The sequence below is a fragment of the Erinaceus europaeus genome, chromosome 11, assembly GCF_950295315.1.
Source record: "Erinaceus europaeus chromosome 11, mEriEur2.1, whole genome shotgun sequence".
Lineage (NCBI taxonomy): Eukaryota > Metazoa > Chordata > Mammalia > Eulipotyphla > Erinaceidae > Erinaceus > Erinaceus europaeus.
In genome coordinates, this window is record NC_080172.1 from 52,211,686 (window position 1) to 52,223,785 (window position 12,100).

A 12,100-nucleotide genomic window follows, 5' to 3' on the forward strand; every position below is an offset into this window, starting at 1 on the left:
TTAAAAATAATGTATTCCCTAGCAGATTGATTCCTAGTGTAGTGGCTCTACACAAAGGCAGAAGAGCTTCAGGTTCAAACCCCAGTCTCACCAGAAACCAGAGGTATACCCCTCTGGTGAAAGAAAGAAAGAGAAAGAAAGAAAGAAAGAAAGAAAGAAAGAAAGAAAGAAAGAAAGAAAGAGAAAAGAAAATGTATTTCTTAGTAGATTGGGAAATAGCACAGTGGATATGCAGAAAGACCTTGATGCTAGTGGCACCAAAATCTCCAGGCTCAAACTCCAGTACCACCATAAGCTTAGATGAGCTCTTGTCAAATAAATAAATGGTATTTCAACGAGTACCCCCTCGGCATACTTCACTTTGGACTGTGTTCAGAGAAGTAAGGCATGGAATGTCAACCCTTTCAGCCTCATTACTCTGATGAGACGTTTCCTAGCCCCTAGGACTCCATAATTCCATTTCAAGCTGTATACTTCTTAACAAAATTTAAAAACCTAGATATAGACCAGGGCTCATGAGATAGGGTATATGTACATGTATTTATAAGTTAGGGGGAAATATATACCATAAAGCAAAAGTGAAATATAGTTTGCAGTGAGTCTTCTTCTTCTAGCGTTTGCCCTTCTTCCATAGCCAGTCAACAGCGTCAGATTGAGCCTGATGTAAAGTTTCAAGACCTCCTTTGAATCTGGAGAGGTGGCAGTCATTGACTATGTGGGTCATAGTCTGTCTGGAGCCACAGGGGCAGTTCGGGTTGTCTCTGGCTCCCCAGCGATGGAACATAGCGGCGCACTGGCCATGGCCTGTTCGATAGCGATTGAGGAGGACCCAATCATAACGTGCTAGGTCAAAGCAGGGATTGACGCTTACAGGGGTCTGTGATGTGGTGTTTGTTCTTTACCTCAGCTAACTGCCAACTCTGTTTCCAAGAGTCTGGAACAGAGAAGTTCAATGTAGGCATAGGGGACCAGATTGGGTGACGAGACGTCAAGCGTTGGACAGGGTGGGCGAAGATATCCGCGTATATTGGCAGGTCCAGTCGAGCATAGACGTGGGAAATGAACTTAGATGATGCCGCATCCCGACGAATATCTGGCAGGGCGATGTTGCTAAGAACTGGCAGCCATGGAACCGGGGTGGAACGGATGGTTCCAGAAATTATCCTCATGGAGGAATATAATTTGGAATCGACCAAGTGGACATGGGGGCTACGGAACCATACTGGGGCACAGTATTCTGCAGTGGAATAGCATAATGCCAGAGAGGATGATTGTAGTGTGGAAGCGCTCACGCCCCATGAGGAGCTGGCCAGTCTTGCAATGATGTTATTCCTCGCACCCACCTTTGCTGCAGTTTTTATGAGATGTTCGTGAAATGACAGAGTGCGATCGAGAGTAACACCAAGATAGACTGGCTGGGCTTCATGCCAGATTCTCGTATCACCAAGCTGCACATTAAGCTCACTCGAGGCCCAGGCATGGTGTAGATGGAAAACAGATGATACCGTTTTTGCAGTGCTAGGGATTAGTCACCATTTTTTACAGTAATCAGATATCAGAGACATGTCTTTCATGAGTGTTTCCTCGAGGATGTTGAACTTTGATGCCTGAGTTGCACAGCAGATGTCATTGGCGTAGATGAACTTCCTTGAAGAAGTTTCTGGGAGGTCATTGATGTAAATATTAAATAGTGTAGGAGCCAGAACAGAGCCCTGGGGGAGGCCACTTGAGACAAGTCTCCATCTGCTAGACTTGTCACCCAGATGCACCCGGAATCTTCTGTTTTGGAGAAGAAACGATATAGTGTTGGCCACCCATGGAGGCAGGCATCTTGAGATCTTGACTAGGAGACCACGGTGCCAGACCGTGTCATAGGCTGCCGTGAGATCAACAAAGACAGCACCTGTCTTTAAATTCTTTTGGAATCCATTTTCAATGTAACTTGAGAGGGCCAGGGCTTATTTGCAGGTAGATCTTCCTGGGCGGAAACCAGCTTGGGCAGGTGATAGGAATTTCTCTGTAAGAGGAGAAATACATGACAGAAGCAGCCTCTCAAGGAGTTTGTAACACACGGAGAGGAGAGAAATTGGTCTATAGCTGGCAGCCAGTGTTGGGTCTTTCTTTGGTTTCAAAACCGCTATTATCTTCTCACGACGCCAAACTTAGGGCATAGACTCAGATTCCAAGATGTGGGACAGGAATGAAGCAAGCCACTTCTTTGCCACGGGGCCCAGGTTAAGAATGAGTTCTGGGGTGATGTTATCATAGCCAGCAGCTGTTCCCGGTTTATCCCTCTTCAAAGCGTCTTCCAGTTCAGACAGTGTAAAGGGAGAGAGTTTTGGAGATGGACAAGATAACCGGAAGTGGGATGACCACTCATGGGAAATTTCTCTTTTCCAGACTGGGTCGATCTTAGCACGTCCAACTTGAGTTAGGTGACTGGCCACTGAGTTTGGAGATACAGGAGGATGGGAGATGGGAGGGGGTTGGCTACCAGCACCCAGACTGTGAAGAAGCTTCCAGGCCTTCCTACTTGAGTGGGTGAAGTTCAGACTTTCCGTGAGTTGTTGCCAGCAGGCTTGACGTGCTGCATCCAGGGAGGCAATGAGATGGTCAGCCACATCTGGGTCACCCGACGCATCATACTGCTTTAGTAGTTGCTCGCATTCAGCATCAAGACAAGGCGTATAGTTAGCATGTCTCCCACGAGGAATGGCTTGGGAAGCTGCTTTGAAGATGGCTTGGTGGAAGCGCCTGTAGGAATCTTCAGAGGGGATAGAGTTAATTGGAATTGCAGGAATAGATTTGTTGGTAAGATCACTGAACAGACGCCAGTTTGCTTTCTGAAAGTTCCATCTTAGTTTCTCCGAGCACAGAATCAGTGGGAGCTGGAGACCAATGTGGATGATAGCTGGGCGGTGATGACTGTGCAGGAAGATCTTGAGAACTTGTCTCGTAGCGGGAAAGGATTGGCCTTTGACTGTGCTAATCAAGCACAGGTCGGGTGACGAGTCTTTATTCCATCTAGCACTGTGAAAAGAGCCTGGCTGTTTGGGATCGTATAATAGGGAGAGGTCATTTGCTGAAGCCCAGTCGGCTAAGATAGAGCCGTCAGCACGAGTGGAGGAATATCCCCAGTCTTGGTGATGACTATTAAAGTCTCCAACGTAAACGGCTGGGTGATTCGGGCTAGGCAGGACCTCATTATCCCATGAGGCACTGGGAGGCTTATATACGTTGACGAGCTGAATAGTTCCAATAGTAATGGAGTCATAGAAGGTCGAAGAGGCCGTATGGTAAACGTCCGCAAGACACGATTTGGTGTAGATGGCTCGGCCATGTTTAGGATGGAGATTATAGCATATTAAATCGAATCCACTGATGGTGAATCCAGCAGCTTCATCGACTGCTATATGTGTTTCTTCTAGGCAGATAACATCTGCCTGATGCTGTATTACCAATTGACCAATAAGAACACGTTTGGCAAAGGACAGCCCCTCAACATTAAGTTGGAGGACTCGAAGAGCAGGACCAACAGCTTGAAAGCTGTCAGGAGCTGCTTGTTGCTGGCTTTGAAAGTGACTGGGATCCATGTGGATTCAGTCGGCTAGGAAGGATTGTCAGTTTCCCCAATGAATGGGTACTCACGGGATGCACCACGGGAAGGTTGATCCAATGCATCCCAATGCAGTGAGTCAATAAATGATCAAGCAGGAGTCGGAGTCGGGAGGTAGCGCAGTTGGTTAAGAGCACATGGCACAAAGCTCAAGGCCCGCCATAAGGATCCTGTTTCTAGCCCTCAGCTCCCCACCTGTAGGGGAGTCGCTTCACAGGCAGTGAAGCAGGTCTGCAGGTGTCTATCTTTCTCTCCCCCTTTCTGTCTTCCCCTCCTCTCTCCATTTCTCTCTGTCCTAATAATGCTGACATCAATAACAACAATATTAATAACTACAACAATAAAAAACAAGGAAACAAAAGGGAAAATAAATAAATAAATATAAAAAATTAAAACAAATAAATATAAAATTTTAAATAAATAAATAAATAAATGAAGCAAGCAAGTAGAAAGACCTAAAAAGACACCTTGAATTAGTTAATGAAACAATTTCTACTTAGACCTACATACCCTCCTCACATACTTCCTATTACATGTCCCTCAATCACTCCAAACCTAACCTTGTCAGACAAAGTAAGGACTACAAGAGATGAATAAGGGCAAGAGACTGGCCTACTTTATGATGACTTTTTAGTCACTACCAGATCACCCCATCACCTAGAGCCCTAGTCAGGGAGTCCTGGGCTTCCAACACAGACATGATGAGCCTAGACCTCTAACAAATCCCTTTTACCACTCTCACTGGTCACCTCCATCAGGAACAACATAATAGACCCCTTTTTGGGCCCCTATAGGACCTTGCCCTCAGTATGGATCAATAATGGTAGGGATTGTTCCATTTTCTGATGGGAGGTTGGACAACATACTCTACCTATTACCCAAGGAATATGGGTCCTGAAATTAGTGCAGCCTGGAATGTTCCTAGCTGTGACCATAGAATGTGAGCCCAGACCTACAGGGATGGAGAGATTACATAGGCTTCTGTGCTGAATATGGGCCCCAGATCAAATCAATAGAGTTTACAGTTAACATACTTTCCCCATATTTGGGAGCTACTCTCTTCCCTAATCCAGTTTTCTAGTCCTTTTTCTAGCTAAGACATCATCTCCCCAGAAACTAACCTAGGTCCACCTGCATTGCATCTTAGTTGTCAGATTCAGGCAAAATCTAGTAAAGTCATGGGTCCTCTGGAATATACTTAAAATAGACCTTTTACCAAAACAGAGACCCCAAATCCTCATCTGCAATATTCTTGCCTTTAGGTTCATGAATATTCAGCAATTTGTTCTGCTTTATATCTTAACTCTTTTTTAGCCACTAAGTTCCAGATGATACCATAATATCAACCTGATTTCCCTGCCAGACGACCTCACCATGTGTCCTGGAGCCCCGCTTCCTCAGATCCCTGCCCCACTAGGGAAAGAGAGAGACAGGCTGGGAGTATGGATCTACCTGTCAATGCACATGTTCAGTGGAAAAGCAATTACAGAAGCCAGACCTCCCACTTTCTTCATCCCATAATGATCCTGGCTCCATACTCCCAGAAGGATAAAGAATTGGGAAGCAATCAAAGGAGGGGATTGGATATGGAGTCCTGGGGTTGGAGATTGTATGGAAATGTACCCCTTACCCTATAGTCTTGTCAATATTTCCGTTTTATAAATAATTTTTTAAAAAATAATATTTCTTGTGACCTAGGAGGTGATTCAATGGATAAAGAACTGGACTCTCAAGCATAAGGTTCCACTTTCAATCCTCAGCATCACATAGACCAAAGTGATATTCTGTTTCTGTGTGTGTGTGTGTGTGTGTGTGTGTGTGTGTGTGTGTGTGTATGATTAATGTATAAATAAATATTTGTAAAATGTATTTCCTGTGGCTGGGGAGATGCTTGCTGGTGGAGTTTGGGCTGTCATGCCTGAAGTTCCCTGTTTGTTCCTCAGTGCTCTATGTACTTGAATGGTGTTCTGACTCTTTCTCTCTCTCTCTCTCTCTCCCTCCTCCACTTCTCTCTCTCTCCTTCTGGCCCTCCCCCTCTCTCTCCCTCATACATGAAAAAAAAATCCACCCAGAATTTTAATGCCTTGCATATGACAGAATTAATAAATAAAAATAGTAAAACCTTATAGATATAGGTTACAAGACCTACTGGGGAATATAGGAATATCAAAGCAAAGTTAAATAGTATTTGAAAATAGCAATCTGCCAAGATAAAAGTGTAAGAAACTCTTCAAGATGAACTATGCCTCTTTAAAAAGTAAATTATGTGGGGTAGGAGAGCAGCATAATGGTAATGCAAAAAAAAAAAAAAAAAAGACTTCCTGCCTAAACCAAAGACTCATATTCTTACTTTCTACTACTTTCCTGTTCTTTTATTTAATAGAAATAGAGAAGGAGGGTGGAGAGAGAAAGAGAGATACTGACTACACTGCTCCACCCACTTAGGAAGCTTCCCCCTGCAGGTGGAGACATGGGACTTGAACCTGAGTTCTTGTGTGTGTTAATGTGTGTACAGTCTACCAAATGTGCCACTGCCTAACTCCTCACACTCTTCCTTCATATATATATTGGATAGAGACATAGATGGGAAATAGAAAGAGAAACACTTGCAGCACTCTTTCATGGCTTGCAAAATTTTCTCCCTGAAAGTTGGGGTCCAGAGGCTTGAACCTGCGTCCCTGCACACTGTAACATGTGCATTCAACCGGGGTACACCACCACCTGACCCCTCACCCTCTTACTTCTGTCTCATTACAATGTTTGGTTGTCTGCAAGGTGACCCCGCACTCTCTTTGGTTATCTTATTTGTAGTCTATATTTTTATCTTTTTAAATCTTTCTGCCCTGAGGTTAACACTGAGAACAGAGGCTTTATCTCCATTCTGAATCCTGAGCACTTAGAATTGTGAGAGGTAGGGGTCCAGGGGTGGTGGAACACAGGGTAAGCACAGGTATTACTATGAGCAAGGATCTGGGTTCCAGCCATTATTCCCCACCTGCAGCGGGGACACTTCACAAGTGGTGAAGCTTGTCTGCAGCTCTCTCTCTCTCCCTCTCTCTCTCTCTCTCTTTCTCTCTCTTTCTCTCTCTGTCTTTCCTAATTTTTTCTCTGTCCTATCAAATAAAATGGGGAGGGGGAGGAAAAATGGCAGCCAGGAGCAGTGGATTTGCAGTGATAGCACAGCAATAACCAGGAGGGGAAAAAAAAAAAAAGAAAAAGAATGGTTAGAGGTAGACATTTTGGCAAAGTTGAAGTGTCTTATCAATAGCCACTGAATGAATAGCAGTATGCATTATAACATGTTTGTTATTGGAACAAAAGAAGAGATAATCCCTAAGGATTGGGCAGTGTCACACCCACTAGAGTGCACACATTATAATGCACAAGGACCCAGGTTCTAGCCCTTGGTCCTCACCTACAGCAGGGAAGCTTCACATATCATGAAGCAGTGATGTGTGTCTTTCTATATCTCTATCATCTATCTCCCCTTCTCTCTTGCTTTCTCTTTGTCTCTATCAAAATTAGTAAGTAAAATAAAACATAAAGAAGAGATAACTCCTAGTCATAAGGAATGGCTAAATAAATAGTGAATAGTCACAAAAGGAAATGCATTTCACAGTGGAATAAAAGATTCTGGAATAAAGCTTTTCTGGCACTGAAAGCATTCTTTGGGTGAACAGTAGGCTGTGTAAAGCACATGGGGGTATGTTATGTCATGGGCAGATGCTATAGTTAATTTATTTGGGCAAAACGATCAATTGAGGGTCAGGGAAATGGCAAATTACTTATGCAACAGACTTCTATGTCTGAGGCTCTGTGGTCCCAGGTTTGATCCCCAGTACCAGCATAAGCCAGAGCTGAGCAGGGCTCTGGTACATTGAGAAAAATAAAGTTCAAATAAAACAATAGCATTCACAACCTGGAAAAAAAATATTTTTTATTTGTCAATGTAACAGATAGTTTACCTAGTAATATGCATCTTACCATGCACCAAGTACTGAGTTTAATGCCTAGTGCCACATGGAAATATAATTTCACTGGGAGAGCTCTGTGGATACTGTAGTAGTGCTGAGAGTCTCTCCTCTCTCTCCATCTGTTTCCTTGTCCCCTAAGCTCCCCCAACAAAAGTTTAAATTATTGAAGCTTTTTTCTTATAAAAGAAGGATTTTAGCCATCAGTACAGTATCTGCACTGACTTGAACGTGACCCAAATGCAAGTGTCAGCCCCACAGGGGAGGTGCTATGTAGCAGAGAAAGCTGGGCTGCTGTAGTGTTCCTGCCCACCCCCACTTCTCAGTCTGAATGAAAGATAAAACTTGGCCTGAAGTGGTAAAAATTTACATGCAAAAAGCCAGGTTCCACCTCACAAAATATATATTTGTGAAGAACAATAACTGAATATAAAACCAGATGTAAGCTGTCTGGACAGTAGACTTCCAAGTGGTTTGATCCTTTGTTTATATTTGTATTTGTGTGTAGCAGACACAATTTAATGAGGATCAAGAAAACTGCATTAGTGTTAAAACAATGCATCATTTTTTTTCTTTCTTTGTTTATTGTCACCAGGCTTATTGCTGATGCTCAGTGCTGGCACTATGAATACACTGCTCCTAGCAGCCATTTTATTTCTTTCCTTATTTGACAGGACAGAGAGAAACTGAGAGGGGGGAAGGAGATACAGATGGAGAGAGAAAGACACTGCTTTATCAATTGTGAAGTATTCCACCTGCAAATGGGGATCAGGCACTTGAACCTGAGTCCTTGTGCATGGTAGTATGTGTACTTAACCAAGTGCAGTGCCACCTTCAACCCTCCCTTATTTTTCAAAAATTAAGACTTTTCAAGTGAAAATAAATTATCCTGAAGGTGTGAGCCAGTCTCTCCCTAGCTATGCCCAAGAATTAACCCGGTTACCATAAAAGTTATTTCTACATGTCTCCATTTATTGAGCAATTCTATCACATAGTCTCTAATGATCCTTCCCCATGGTAAAAGATGTAGCAAATTTTGGACTCTTTATCTTTAAACATTCCTTTAAAATTATTCAGCTAAACAGATTTCAATTAAACATGTAATACAGTAATTGATTCTACTGTAGCACTGAGTTTGAATTAGTGATGGAATGGCTATCATATCAAAAATTAGCCCAGGCATTTATCTTCTGTTTCTGGACTGGGTGGAGTACAGGTTAATGTGTTGCTTTGTCTTGAGAATGCACCACACCTTCGTGCAATTGACTGGTAAGTATAAAGCACAAAGTAAGAATTAAATTATATAGAATGTGCTCTGAACTATTGACCAGCAGGTGTTTCCGAACAACTTCTATTTATAAGGTACACTGCTAAGTAAATAAGAGGATACTGAAACAGGGAAGACACATAGCTGTCCTCAAGAAGCTTAGAGTCTTAGCGCTATATAATGTATCTGCCTTGCTTAGCAAAGAAGTACAAGTCAGTAACTGTTGCCTGGGTTTTGACTTCTATTTGAGGTTCTCTTGTATCAGGTGTCACAGACCCATCACAATGGTTTCCTAAAAAGAACAAAAGTTCTTTCCTTGAATTTCCATTAGCACAACTGAGGCAGTCTGGAATTTACAGGAAGACAACTACTGATTCCAGGAATATTGTGAATTAGAAAAATATGAAACTTTTTGTGCTATCACTACTTGAAGTGTCATGAAAAATAGAATAAATGCCTTTTAGTACACATCTATGCTCACAAAAATATGAAAATACCCAAGTTCAATGATTTTTAAAAAATATTTACCAGTGATAGAGAGAGCTAACTAGAGCATAACTCTGACACAGGCAATGCTTGGGGTCAAATTTGGGACCTCATTCTTGTAAGTCTAAGATTCTAGTCATAGCACCACCTTCCATGCCACTCAAGTGTCATGACTTAAGGAATAACTGAATACCAACACCAGAATAAAAAGCAGAGGATAAGGCAGCAGTATGAGGGCAGGGAGAGCCGTTTTCTAGGAGACTTACATGTGAAGCATAAAGACAAAGAGACACTATTGGGAATAAATAAAGTAGGCATCCTTAGGAAGAAATTTGGATCAGAAAAAAAAAAAAAATACCGCAAGAAAGATTGTCTGAAAGATCCATGAGCTTATATGTTGGAGAAAGGACAATCCTATAAAATGAATAGCCATAAGTCCCAGTGATAACCCTGGTGAAAAAAAAAGTAAGTGAAATAAACCAGAAGTAGAAAGGCAGAAACGGAATGTCTCATTCATATGTGGGATATAAGAAACCAAGTAAGGAGGACCAGAAATAGCTCACGTGGATAGTATGTTGTTTTACCAACTATGTGACCCAGATTTGAGCCAAGCCCCCACAACACTGATGGAAATTTTAATATTGTGATCTCTCTCTCTCTCTCCTTTGCCTTCTTACCTCTCTGTTCTCATCTAAAAGGTGGAAAAGAAGGAATAACAAGAAGAGAGGCAGAAGAAGGAAAAAGAAGAGAGAAAAGGAAAAAAGGTAACAAACAGGATCAAACATTTATCTAATAAACAAAGGGTTATTATAAACCCTTAGTCTAATTCAGCAGATCTCCAGGCACTAATGGGGAAGGGAGGAAGGAGCCATGAGGGGGTAGGGGAATTGAACTCTCAAAGTGCAGAAACAGCACTTTGGTGGTGGGGTATATATTGGCACATATTTGGGGGAGATATGGTATTTTACCCCTGAGAAAAAAACCGTCTAATAAATACTTCTCCAGTAACAGAACAATAAAAATTATACTAGAAATTATTCAAAATCATAAAAAGAAAGTTCTAAACATACATTTAGAAAAAATAATAAAAATAAGCAGGATATTGTAGTCTTGTCAATATTTCCATTTTATAAATTTTAAAAAACTGACAAAAATAAACAATAATTTTGTAAATGTAATCCTTACACTTAAAAGTCAGTGAATTGTTGTGGGTAAAGATATTTTACTGTGGCCAGGGAAGTAGCACAGTAGTTTGAGAACTAGACTTATAAGCATAAAGTGGTGAATTTGAGTATTAACATTGCTAGTGCCAAAGTGATGTTCTAGGTCTCTCATAAAAAACTTTTAATATTTGTTTAAAAATAAAAGTCAGTGTCTTAAGGAGTAAAAGAGTTCTTACACAAACTTTTTGTTTGTTTATCTCTCACATACAATTATAGTATATATCCAGGTAGCCCCGGAAGTATGACTCCAAAACATATGGACTTCTTACAACTCCTATAAAAAAGGATCATGTTTTTTTGGTTTGATATAGTGCTTCAGCTATCACCTCATATTCCAAACAGGAAGAAGAGAGAAAAGATGGAGAAGGAAAGAGGCAAAAACTGTGTGCTTGTGGTTTACAAAAGGATTCTGGATACTTCACTGGCATTTTATTGTCTATGTAACAGCCAAGCTTACTGGCACATTTATTCTGGCCAACCATGAACCAGAAGAAACAATCTCATCTTTCCATACAGCTGGGTATTATGCATATATATACTAAGAAGAGAAATCATAAAATTAAATGAAATATAAAATGTATAAATCCTATTTGCATCTAATAAGAATTCCAGAAAATGAGAAAAGGAATGTCAGGGAAAATATTTGAATATCTATTGACTTTACATTTTTAAGAATCAGTGAGCAGAACACAAATTTCAAGGGAGAATTGCAACAAACAAGCAAGAAAAACCACCAGAAAGGTGAAATAACACCCCCAAAATGAAGACTAGGAAGTAGAGAGCTCACCCAGCAATGCACTAAACAAAGTGGAAGCTTTAGTAGTGGAGTAGTGCTATTCTCTCTCTCTCTCTCTCTCTCTCTCTCTCTCTCTCTCTCTCCCTCTCCCTCTCCCTCTCCCTCTCCCTTTCCCTCTCCCTCTCCCTCTCCCCCCTTCCCCTTCCTCCCTCAATCCACCTGAGTGAAAATGGTTTGAAAAAACACATAGACTATGACATTTAGTGTAGAATGATGCAGGTGATGTATGCATAAAGTATGTAGATATTGTCACAGTAGTGTAGAAGTTATGGTGGCTGAAGTAAAGGTGAGAAGATGAACCTAATGGTAGGGGCTACCCCAGTCTCTGAAGAGAGGCTGGGGTATTCAACCCTGTCACTCATGAAGACTGGTCCTGAAACAAGTACAGCCTACAATGTTCCCAGCTGTGATCATGAGATATGAGCTCAGAGGTTACACAGACTCTGGTGTTAAATGTATATGGCCTGGGCTGGGTGGATGGAGGTAAATAGCTAATCTTATACACAGATTTTTTTTTCAAGAACGGGGGCTACTCTCTGCCCTAACCCAACTTTCCAGTCGTTTTCTCTACTCTGACACTGTTTTCTTAGACAATATTTACTCAACTTCATCCTAGCTATCAAACTCAAGCAAAAACTATCATAGGTGTGGCCCCCTAGAAACATACCTAAAATAAACTTCCTAGCTTTCTTCCACCCTAAGATGCCTACTCTATTTGCTCTGTTCCTACTATTTTGTCCT

At 41.6% G+C, this 12,100-nt stretch overlaps 1 long non-coding RNA gene across 1 annotated transcript in view; it reads left to right on the top strand.

The window, feature by feature from the left end:
• Positions 1–12,100, top strand: part of LOC132541358 (uncharacterized) — a 400,798-nt gene that overhangs the window by 216,059 nt on the left and 172,639 nt on the right. The window lies entirely within an intron of this gene.